We start from the raw sequence: 12,836 nt of genomic DNA, 5'->3' as shown, positions 1-12,836 counted from the left end.
ACAATCTGCAAGGTGTCCAGTGAATGGGGCAACAGGGTCTTCATGTGCCTCATGACAAGCATCTCAAATAATTTCATGATGATGGGTCTAAGTGCAGTCATTGAGTTAGGACACTGAGGACTTCTTTGTCACAGGAATGATGATAGCAGTCTTGAAGCACGATGGAACAATGGCATTGCTCAGGGAGATGTTGAAAATGTTGGTAAGTACATCCACCAACTGGTCTGCATGTTATCTGAGCACCCTGCAAAAGGTGTTATCTGGTCCGGCAGCCTTCTGTGGGTTGACTGTACATAGAGTTTTCCTCACGTCAGCCATGGTCAGACACAGTAGTACTTGGCCGTTAGGAGGAGGGTTGGTCTTCCACGCCACCATGTCTATGCACAAAAGTTGGTCAGAGCTTCTGAAAGGGAGGCATCACTGCCACAGGCCTGTAGTTATTGAAGTTGAAGGCCTGGATGCCCTGCCACATGTGCCATACGTCACCACTGTCTTGGAAGTGGCTGAGGATTCTCTGGGCGTGTGCATGCTTTGCTACTCTAATGAACTTGGTGGGTGGGGGTCAGAGTTACGAAAAGCAACGGAGCACACCAATAAAATGGAAAGCTCAGTCATCAAGGACCTGTCAAGACATTGTGAGTTTTAGACACCACCCTGTAAATAAGAATCAGTGCAGAGAAGAACAGAAGAGCAGCCCCGCTGGCCTGTTAATTCAGACTGTTCACTTACAAAAAGAAAAACCCTTATAAAGTGCAAATCCATTCATATATGGATTATCCTTTATTCCATTTATCTATTTATCCATCCATCCACTTATCTGTTTATCCATTTATTCACCTATCCATTTATACCTGATTCATTCATCCGTGTATGCCACCATCTATCATTCCACCCAAATATCCCTTTGTACATCCACCCATGCATCCATCTTCAATATAAACATGTATCAACCTATCCATCCATTCACGTACGTGCCCCATCCTGTCCAGCCATCTGTCCATTGCATTGCATTCCTCCATCCATTTATCCATTCACTACTCTAATTTATGATCCATCCATCACCTTTCCATTCATCATTCTATGAATCCACCTTCCATGTGTCCAACCAGCCACTTCCCATGCCCATTTTTCCCATTGACAACCCCAGACAAGGCACATACAAACAAACTCACTCATCCATACCATGCCAACTTAAAGTGACCATTGAATTTACTCTGAGCCATTTCTGGGCAGCAGAAGGAACACAAAAACTCAAACTAAACTCAAATGAGTAGAATAAATGAGTAAATTCCATAGACATGAAGGGGTTTCAAACCAAGACACTGAGGCTGTGAGGCAGCAATTCCCACCACTATTCTACTGGAATACCCAGTGACAAGATTTACATTTTTCAAGATGCAAGTGAATGAATGAGAGAGAGAGAAGCCCTCAGTCTAGGCATGTCCAATTGAAGTCTGTGATGTGATGTTGCCTCCTGTCTTGCACCCTGAGGTGCACTGGTTCTCTGCCACCTTAAATTTGGATAAGATAGATAGATAGATACTTTATTAATCCCAAGGGGAAATAATAATAATGCACTTGGGTAGATGAATGGAGATACTAGGATCCCATCTGGGGTTGGTTGATGCTTTAGATATGAAGCTTCCAGGATTAATTCTGACCTTCCTCAGTCCTGAACAAGATTAAACAAGTCTGATAATGGATGGATGGAGGGATAAAGACAACTAGTGGTGGTGCAGTAAAGGCTCTACTGTTCCCTTGGTAGAGATAAATGTTGAAGTGTTTTAGGGTACAACAAATTCTGAAACGTTCTTATTGATTAATTATTCCCCAGCTTCACCACCTTATTTGCCCTTTTTGAGCTTTCTAAACTTTTTTATTTGTAAGAAAAGTTTAAACATACCTTCAGCTAAATATTAGTAAATGGAACAGCAAGTTATTTCAAAACCATAGCCTTTCGACACAACATGGAGGACAGTAGAGTCAGTAACAAGCTGCATCATGAGACCACACTTCCTGTGACAGTTGGCCAGCTTCTCATTTTAAAATTAGAGAGTCTTGGCTCGCTTCACTATGCCAGGATACTTCCTGATTTTCCTAAATGAAGTTCCAGTTTTAGGATTTTGTCTTGTCTGTTGAATTTCTTGTTCTTCAACCATTCAGATTGATGTCTTGTTGCATCAGCTTGTTGCATTCTGGCTTACTCTGACAATGTCTTGTTTACAGACACAAAACAAAATCTGTATTGTCTTCAAATAACGCAAGTCAAGAAATAGAAAACTGTGACACTGATAGCCTGAAAGTGTAATTGTGGAGAGCAGGGTTTGGTTTTCAGAGTGGCACAGTGGGCAGTGCCATTGTTTTACATCTTTAAGGATGTTGGCTTGAGCCTGATCACTGTCTCTGTGGTGTTTGCGTATTCCCCATGTGCTCTTGTCAGTTTTTTAACTGCCCACATCCCAGGAGATGTGCATGTTAGGGTATGGCATTTATTCATTGATTTCCAAAAGAGCTCCATCCAAAACTAAATAGAGTGCTTAAATTGTCCTGGTGGCTCCTCACTTGATGCCTGAGTAATCAATTCTGTGAGGAGGGAAGTCAGTGTGCTCCTTCTGCATAAATGCTTCGTAATGGAAACAAGCTATAATGAAGACTTCTTTAGTGAATGTTCAAACCATCTGTCTGAAATGACTTGAACTACAATAGAGACTAAGGCTTACCAGCCTAACCAGCTAGCAATCAGGACAATCCGAAAAATTCAAACAAGCTCTTGTGTTAAAATCATTATGTGATGCTTTGCCTCTTTTAACTGATATTAGTACAAACTGTTGAGGATTGATTTAAACGCATCCATCTTCCAATCCCGCTTATCAGAGCAAGGCTGTGGGGCAACTGGAACCTATCCCAGCAAGCATCAGGCACAAGGCAGAAACAGTCTCTGTAGTGAATGCCAATCCATCACAGGTTGAACACACACACACACATACAATCTAGACTGCTTGGAATTAATCTGTGGTAATTAGAATCAGCCTGGGCATCAGCCTGGGAAAAGAACACAATCCTGTAAGGATAAAACATGGCAGCAGTTGTAAGATTATCAGTCATTTGTATAATCACTGTTAACGCCATGTAAAGAGAAGCCTTTAAGTTTGAGATGTATGCTACACACAAAGAGAGAGATCACCATCAGGATGTCTTTGGACTGAAGAAATGTTATAGCTGTGCACCACACTTGAAGGGTCTCATCCTCATCGTCATTTGTATCCTTACATAGCTGTGTTTCTAACAAATTATCAAAGTTCTGCAGCTTTTAGTTTGCTTCATATGATGACTCAGTGTGACGCATGTTCCAAATAATTCCATAGACCAAATATCTTTGTTTTTAAAAGTTTAGTAAAATTTCAAAGCAAAATAGCTCACACAGAAATAGAGAAAAATTGATTTTGAAGAAGAGAAAAGTTCTGGTTTAGAGGGAGTTCTTATTTTTTTTTGTTTTATTTCTTTAAGTTTGGCCTTGAGCTTTCAGCTTTAGGCATGATGAGCACGTTAAATGCCATTTTACTAATTGCAAACTTGTATAAAAGTCCATGCTAGTGGTGAGACCGGTTTCCTAACTGGCTTAATTAACACTCAGTTTTACAGATATAGCTAAGAAAGCTCTGTTTCATGTTAACTTACTTTAAAGGCTATACCATATTCTAAGTAACTATAAGAAACTTAATTAATAAAATTAAATTAAGTTTTATTAATTAAATTAATAAAAATTTTAAAAAGAAGCTGCAAAGGAAAAAACTGCTTTATAAGGCATATAAGACTAATGACTGCAAAGTGAATTGTAGAGCGTATGAGAACATGAGGGCAACCATTAAGAAGGATATCAGGGAGGCTAAAAGACAGTTGGAGAGGAATATAGCAGATAAGGCGAAAGACGACCCTAAGAGATTCTATCAGTATTTTAGTAGTAAAAGATCAGTCAACGCAGAGGTCAAGTGCATTAGAAATAGTAAAAGGGAATTAAAAGATACAGACAATGAAATAGCAGATGCCCTAAACTTACATTTTTCTGAGGTGTTCACAAGTGAGCAAGTGGATAACCTCCCAGAGGTAACAGGGACTACTAAGGAGGTACTGAGGGATTTGGAAATTGCAGAGGGAGAAGTGCTGCTCAGATTAAATAAGCTGAAATAAAACAAATCACCAGGACCAGATAATATTTACCCTCATGTTCTTAAGGATGTAAGTGAGTACAGATATAAACCCTTGACACATATTTTTAGGATGTCACTGCGCACTGGAGAGATTCCAAAGGACTGGAAAATGGCAAATATCATCCCATTATATAAAAAGGGTAACAGGGCAGATCCAAGCAACTAGCAACTTATATATAGCTTAACATGTATCACAGGAAAATTAATGGAAGGAATTATTTAAGGATAAGATTGAGCAACACCTGGCAAGTACAGACATTATTAGGAACAGTCAGTATGGGTTCAGAAGAGGGAGGTCGTGTTTAACTAACATGCTGGAATTCTATGAGAAGGCAGCAAAGGATACGATCAAAGTGGAGCTTATGATATTATTTATCTGGACTTTCAGAAAGCATTTGAAAAGTTGACCCACATGAGAAGTTGGGCATCAAATTAAAAGAAGTGGGAGTTCAGAGTGATGTTTGTAGATGGGTGCAGAATTGGCTCAGACACAAGAAGTAGATGGTGATGGTGCAAGGAACCTCTTTAGGCCGATGTTAAGAGTGCTAGGGTTGCTGCTATTTTTAATAAATATCAATGATTTGGATAGGAATATAAATAACACACTGGTTATGTTAGCAGATGATACCAAGAATAGTTTATTAACAGATAATTTGAAATCCATTATATCATTACAGAAGGACTTGGACAGCAAACAGGCATGGGTAGATTTGTGGCAGATGAAAATTTAATGTCAGTAAATGTAAAGTATTACACATAGGAAGTAAAAATGTTAGGTTTAAATACACAATGGGTGGTTGGAAAATCGAGAGTACACCTTATGAGAAGGATTTAGGAGTCGTAGTGGACTCTAAGCTATCGATTTCTCGACAGTGTTCAGAAGTCATTAACAAGGCAAACAGAATGTCCGCTTATATAGCACTCTGATGTGTGAAGTACAAGTCCAAGGAGGTTCTGCTCAAGCTTTATAACGCACTGGTGAGGCCTCATCTAGAGTCCTGTGTGCAGTTTTGGTCTCCAGGCTACAAAAAAGACAAAGCAGCACTAGAAAAGGTCCAGAGAAGAAGACTTTAGGAACTTTCAAAACTTGGCTTGATGTTATTTTGGAAGGATTAAGTGGATAGGACTAGTGAGCTTTGTTGGGCTGAATGGCCTCTTCTCATCTAGAGTGTTTTAATGCTATTACCCCCTTTACAGTAGGGATATTGGTCTTTGGCTTTAAAGAGTAACCCTTCTTCCTCTTTATATACTGGTGATCATTATGGCCAAACAATTCAATTTTTGTTTAGTCTGACCACATAGCACTCCTACAACAGGCCAGGGGTCTCATTTACAAATAATAATGACAAAGTGAAAACATGTTTTCAGAAATGTTTGCAAATGTATTAAAACTGAAACCTCTTATTCATTTAAGTATTCAGAGCCTTAATGAAGTACTTTGTAGAAGCCCCTTTGACAGCATTTGGAGGTTTGAGTCTTCTCGGGGTAAGTCTGTACAAGCTTTGCACATCTAGGTTTGGCAGTTTATCTCATTTTTCTAGACAGATCCCCTCAGGCCCATTAGACTGGATGGCAAGCATCTGTCACCTGCCATCTTCAGGTCTCATCACAGATGTTTTAGTCTGGGCTTTGGCTCTAAGTGGCTTTGGCCACTCACGAACAATCAGAGATTTCTCCTATAGCTACTCCAGCCTTTTCGTGGCTGTATGCTTCAGGTCATTGTAATGCTGTAAGGTGAACCATTGCTCCAGTCTAAGGTCATGTGCACTCTGCAGTAGTTTTTTTTTAAAGGAAATGTCTGTATTTAGCTGCATTCACACTTCCCCCAATCCTGACCAGCTTCATTGTCCCTTGTCACTGACAACCACCCAAATAACATGTTGCTTCCACCAGCATGCTTCACAAAAGGATAGTATTAGACAGATGATAAGCAGTGATTGATCTTCACTGGACGTAACGCTTGGGGTTCTTTTCAAAGAATTACATATTTGTCTCATCAGACTTGGGAATTCGGGGTAGCACAGTAGTAGTGCCACTAGCTTGCAGTAATGACACCAGGGTTTGCATCCTAGGTCCATCCTGTGTGGAGTCTGCATGTTCTCCCTATGTCAGTGTGGGTTTCCTGTTTAAATTCCAAAGACTTGAACGTTAGGTGGATTTGTGGTACCAATTTGGGTCCAGTGGTTGGGGGGATTTGTTTACTTTGTAATGGACTGGTGCCCTGTGTAGTGTTTGTTGCTGCCTTGTGCCCTATTCTAAGTGGTATTGGCTCCTGTGACCGTGTTCAGGACTGCATGGGTTAGACAATGACATTGACCAGAGAATCTTTTTTCCACATGCTCTCAGACTCCAGACTACCATAAACACCTGATTGATGGAATGTTGCTGAGATGGTCGTTCTTCTGTCAGGTTCTCCTTCCTCAGCAGAGGACTTCTGAAGCTCTGTTGAAATGACCATTCTTAGCTATCTCCTTGACGAAGGCGCTTTTTGTTCAGTTACTCAGTTTGGACAGATGGCCAACTCTAGGAAGTGTCCTGGGGTCTCATGTATAAATGGTGCGTATGTACAAAAATGTTGCGTACACCCGTTTCCACACTCACATCCCGATGTGTAAAAACTAAACTTGGCATAAAGCCATGCACATTTTCACGCTAGCTCAATTCCTTGCGTACACAAGTTCTCCTCTCGGTTTTGCAAACTGGCAGCACCCAGCGTCAAAGCAGTGCTACTGTTCCTGTGTGGCTTTCCGTTAGTTTTTAGATTCACATCCCTGAAGCGGCTTTATCAAATGCACTGAAATTAACCACATATCGTTTATTAGTTTAAGGCATCTCATTGTAATCAACTTGTAACCATATAATGGTGCACCGAATGGCCAAACTATTCTAAATACCAACACTACTTTAGTGTTGTTATTCCCAATGCACCACTGAGTATTTAACCCACTGTATCTGAGTGGGGAATTCAATTCAATTCTTTATTGTCATGTGTACAAGTACAAGTAGCATGTACAATGAAATGCTTGCTTGCATGTGCCCCTGCAGACCGTGAACATAGACAAAAAACACACAATAAATAAATTAATATAAATAAGTAAATAAATAAAATCAGAATCCTAGGAATAAATGGAGACAGTAGCAGAAGTATATGTGCAGGTAGCAATGGTGGAGATTGTTCATGAGTCTGATTGCAGTTGGGTAGAAACTGTCCCTGAACCTGGAGGTGCATGTCCAAATGGACTTCAGTCACTTTCCAGATGGAAGGAGGGTGAAAAGTGACAGTGCAGGGTGGCTGGGGTCCCGCCTGATACGGTTCACTTTCCTGAGACAGCATGTAGTGTGGATGTCATGGATCGCAGGGAGCTGTGTGCCTGTGAGCTGCTGTGCTGTATTCACCACATGCTGCAGAGCTCTGCAGTCCTGAACTGAGCAGTTGCTGTACCAGGATGTGATGCATCCTGTCAGAATGGATTCCACAGTACACCTGTAGAATATGCACAGAGTTGTGTGGGACATCCAGGCCTTACTCAGTCTCCTGAGGAAGTAGAGGCATTGTTGGGCTTTCTGTACAGTAGCTGATTGGATTATCGGTATACAGCATCAAGCACACACTGCCTCAGCCATGCGCACAATCTATTTGAACTGTTCCCATATGGCAAACGCTTCAGAGCCTTTCCTGTAGGGACCTCGCAGTTCAGAAACAGTTTCATCCAAAGTGCTCTAAACGCACTCAATCAGTCCATCAAGTGCTCCTGGTAGATTTGTTTGTACTTATAAGTACAATCACCTCACTGTAAACATGCACTACAGTTATAATATTGCACAACCTGAGTCACTTTATAAAGCACGTATTTACATATGATGGTGACTGGCTTCTAAGTTGATTTAGATTTCCAAGTGCTATCTTCTTGGAGCTCTTGATATCATTTTTAAGATGAAATGCAGTAAAGCATGTTTATTACATTATACTGATAAGTTTTAAACTTCATTAAAATAATGTATATTGTTAATAATTAAACATGTGAGGACATGGTGGTGCAGCGCTAGCTACAAGCTAGCGCCCTGTTCAGGGATTGTTCATGCCTCACGCTGTATGCCTGTTGGGACTGGTGTGTCCCTGGATGAATAGAAGGATGGAATAATTTAACATGTACTATCAAGATATTTCAATGTTTCATAAAAGTTTTAAAGAATCGGTGTTCTAAGCTCATAGATGGCTTGGCATCTATTACAGAGCTGATCGTGCGCCAATTGGTTACCTGAAGAAAGAAAAGGAAGGACAGGAATTGGAGGTTAGTACGTTTGAAAGAGACAGTACTGCTGCAATAAATTATTTCATCGAAGGTCGCGCACAGCGCAGCAAGCATCTTGCGGGAGGCAGGAACAATCTCTAGACAGGGCGCCAGCTCATCACTAGTACTGCGCCACCGTGTCCCCATGTTTAATAACATGCTTTAATTCCTATCATTATGAAAATGATATCAAGTATACATCGTAATATTTAAATTGTTCAGAGAGCTGTAATATCATGAATGTAATGTATTCTATATCCTGTTGGTGTAAGAGAAAGCCTGTTTAAGAAGTACGTAGTGATTCACACACATAGAGCACATACTGTAGAAGAACACATAGAAAGAAGCATTTAACATGTTACTTTAGTTATGATGGAATCCGAGAAACTAGTAAATTAAACGATTTTAAGATGAAGTTTATGACGTTTTTCTTTGATGACAAAATAAAGTACATGATTAAAATGGAAATTTCAAGTTGATATTTTCACATTTTTTCTCACTGTGTCCCTATTTTGTTTTTCTTTTCTCTGTACCCTAATGTGCTTCCATATGACACTCATATGGTGGGCTACGACTCACCTTTTCGCCTTTAATATGTGACCACTTCTTATTTATTTTGGAAACGTTGTGACTTTCTGAACTTGAACTTTCGAGTTTCTCCGTCACTCTGTTACTTGATCAACTTCCTTTTGTTGTTTATTTCACTGCTTAAACCAACAAATAGTACATTTTCCCTTTCCTCCACTTGGTATTTGCTGAAATTCTTCTATTTCCCCCCGTGCTTTTGCCATTGTCTTTTCACAGAACGCTGAGCTTAAGGGCTATTTATACTGATTTGCATATTCAAAGAGGCGTAATTCAGGGAGGAGTTGGGGAATGGCAGCAGGCACGTGCACGTGTGTTACTTTTCACGCTGACCGAGATTTATTGAGCGGAATGAACGTGGAAGTCGACGTACACACAGATTTATGCATCTGGATTTTTTTTGTGCTTATGCACATTTCCGCTTTTGTCCATACACCATGTTTTAGTGTGAATTCTAAGCAAGGCATTATGCATGAGGCCCCTGCTGATTTCAAAGTTCCTCCATTCCTTAATTTCTGAGGTAAGTGTGCTTCTGGGAACACTCAAAGCTTTACAAATAGTTTTATTAATTTTCCTTGAACTATGCCGCAACATAATTTTGATGCTGTGCCACAGGTTGCTAATAAATTTGTAAGACATTGTAGTGCTGCCCCATTAAACTTGCTCAGCAAACCCATCTAAACCAGTTCTTACTGGTCCCTCTAAATAAACCTAAAATTCTAAAGTGACCACATGAACTAAAGCACATCCACCTTTAATGCACCTTCTCATTATTTTTCCCAGCAGCAAACTCCTTTGGAGTGTGAACTGATCAGATAAATTTGTAACATGCACCATGTCACCTGACATTCTACTTGATTTAATTCTAGAGTTATAAAAGGAAATTGGTCAGAAAAAACATTTGTCAAGTCATTTCCAGCTTTAATTGACTTACCAGTGGTTTGTGGTTGATTTCATGTGGCTAACCCCTCCTTTTACCCCAGCCTAGAAACAAAATTAATAAAAGGGTCTGATCTGAGGAGACGTAGTAGAGATGAACAGAGAAGCCATGCTGGGTGTGTACTGGACTGCCATCACCGTTGTCTGCTTCGGCATAGCCGGTGAGTGACTGGAGGGGGGGCAGAGTATGCTGTATGGTACGTGAGTAAGTGGGAAAATGTTTGATGGCCAGTAAGGGGTACAGAGTGATCTGGCCAGTATGTTTTCAGGGAGGACAGAGGACTCTAGTCACTATGTCACTGGAGATTAAGAGGCCAGTAGATGACTATGGGTGCCAAAGGCCTTGAAATGTTGGTGGCCAAGAAGACAAAGCACCCTGGACAGAAAGTAACCAAGATTTGTTTTTTGTAGATTCTGTCCTCTGAATTGTTTCATTTTCTTCCTTTAACGGCACCCAAACAGAAATGAGATTTAAAGTGACCCAACAGATGACCTTAGCCAAGACAGGGCCTCAACATCAAACCAATTTCATCTCCAAACAATTTCTTAATTAGAAGCCAATTCTTGTTGTTAATTAAACCTGTTATTGAATTTTATGGATTGTTGGTGCTCTCATTCTGCCAAGGCAAAGTTTCCAAAATTGTTGATTTTCTTTTTCTGAGAACACAGTCAAAATGTTTAGTTCACATGAGCAGATCAAAATGAATGAGACCTTCACCTTTGCTTATATTCAGGTAATGAATGATGAACACAGGTTGCTGGTCATGTGTTGACTCCATTTGCATCTCATTATTGTTTGAATGCTAATTAAGGAACAAAAATAATAATTAAGGGGTCTGAGTCTTAAATAGCAAGTAAAATAAAATGAAGGCAAAAGGAGTTAATTAGTAGCAAAATGATTACAAAATGGTTAGAATGAAAATCTGCAGGACTCTTGTTGATAACTAATTGGAGGGGCAGAGGACCCTGGCTAGTAATTGACAAAGGGCACCAAAGGTCCTGGTGTGTAAGTAGCCAGGTGGACACAGTACCCAGGCCAGAAAGGGTACAGAGAGAGATCTGGCTGGTAAGTGTCCAGGGAAGATAAAGGTCTGCAGTCACTCAGAGACTGGAGAGATATATATTTGGCCTTGGCCAAAAAATGAGAAAGTAACAGATGGTGCTAGTCTGTATGTGACCAATGGAAAAGAGGATTCTGGCTAGTAAACAACTAGGGTCCCAAGAACCAAAGCTGGTAAGTGGTCAGGTGTACAGAGGGCCCCGGTCAGAAAGTTACAAAGTGTCCAGAGAGTTATAGCCAGTAAGTGTCCAGGGAGGACATAGTACTCTAAGCAGTAAGTGGCTGAAGGGACAGAGGACCCTGGCCAGTAAGATGGCACTGGCCAGTAATGCCTATCAAGACAAAGGGCCATGGCTAGAAAATGACCAGGGCATAAAAGGCTACAAACTCCTTCCTTAGATCAATTATGTAATTATAATATAAATGATATGGGATGAACATTGACAACAAATAAGAGAAAGCCTAGCATGTGACTAAACAGCTGAGATGAAATCGAAGTATATTGTAAAAAGAGATACAGGCATAAGGAGATGTGCAGACTCCACAAAGTCAGATATTTAAAGATCGTCTCTGGGGAAGGGAGGCAACAGCACTGAACAATATGATACTGAGCTATTAATATTACCAACATTAGCAATATGTTGCTATTATTATTTTTGACCAGCCCTTCATTTTTAGGTTTTCTCCTGTCTTGCTGCTTGTATAGGCTCTGACCTCCCATCACCTTGCACTGGATTATCCAGATCTAAGAACATCGTTTGTGACATTATATTAATCTTTTTCTAAACTAAATGAAGTGTGCACAGACTGAACGGTGATGAAGGTAACAAAAATGGTGGCACTGATTCAGCATCCTATGTCCTCATGCACACCCGGTGACATTCTGTGAAGAGTGAACATGTTCTCCCCGTGGCTATGTGGATTTTCCACCAAGTACTCTGGTTTTCTTGAAACATTCTTAGCTTTTCATGTTAGGTAAGCTGGCAACTCTAAATTGGCTGGTGATGAAGGTAACAAAAATGGTAGCACTGATTAAGCATCCTGGGTTCTCATTGCACACCCGGTTGACATTCCATGAAGAGTGGGCCTGTTCTCCCTGTGGATTTTCCACCATGTACTCTGGTTTTCTTGATTCCCAGCTATTATTATGGTTTCACATTCCCAGCTGTTCATGTTATGTAAACTGGAAACTCTAAATTGGCCCTGTGTGAGTGTGTCAATTTGAGCACCATGGTGAACTGGTGCCCTGTCTAGAACTGGTCCCTGCCTTTCACCCAATGCTACTGAAATAGGCTCCAGCTCGTCATGACCCTAAAGTGGATTAAGCAGGTTGGAGAGTGTTATTTTTTTGTTAAGCAATAGTTTCTGGCTGTACCAATGTCAAAGTTTGCAACTCCATGCTTATATTTCAGGAAAATGAAAAGGTCTAGTGAGATTTATTCATTTTTAAATGATCTTGTATTTTATCGATTTACAGTGTGTTTTGAGGCTGATGCTTTGGGATTTCTATTCAGTCCCAACATGTTTCTTTACCTTATATTCTCTTCCAGGTGTCTCTGGATCCAAGATTATCGATGGAGTTGAAGCCGCCCCCCACAGCCGTCCCTACATGGCCTGACTGTTAATTACTACGGGAAACCAAAGGAGCAGCTGCGGTGCGTTCCTCATTACCGAGAATATCCTGCTGACAGCTGCTCATTGCCAAGGAGAGTAAGTTTCTTAACAGTGTTATAAAGAAGGCTGGAATATCAG

General features: G+C 40.5%; 1 protein-coding gene across 1 annotated transcript in view; it reads left to right on the top strand.

Moving 5' to 3' along the window:
- Positions 1-12,836, top strand: part of LOC114662716 (mast cell protease 1A-like) — a 44,961-nt gene that overhangs the window by 21,628 nt on the left and 10,497 nt on the right. The window lies entirely within an intron of this gene.

Source organism: Erpetoichthys calabaricus, chromosome 12 (genome assembly GCF_900747795.2).
Source record: "Erpetoichthys calabaricus chromosome 12, fErpCal1.3, whole genome shotgun sequence".
Lineage (NCBI taxonomy): Eukaryota > Metazoa > Chordata > Cladistia > Polypteriformes > Polypteridae > Erpetoichthys > Erpetoichthys calabaricus.
The sequence above is the reverse complement of the archived record's forward strand: the minus strand, read 5'-3'. Positions and strand labels throughout refer to the sequence as shown.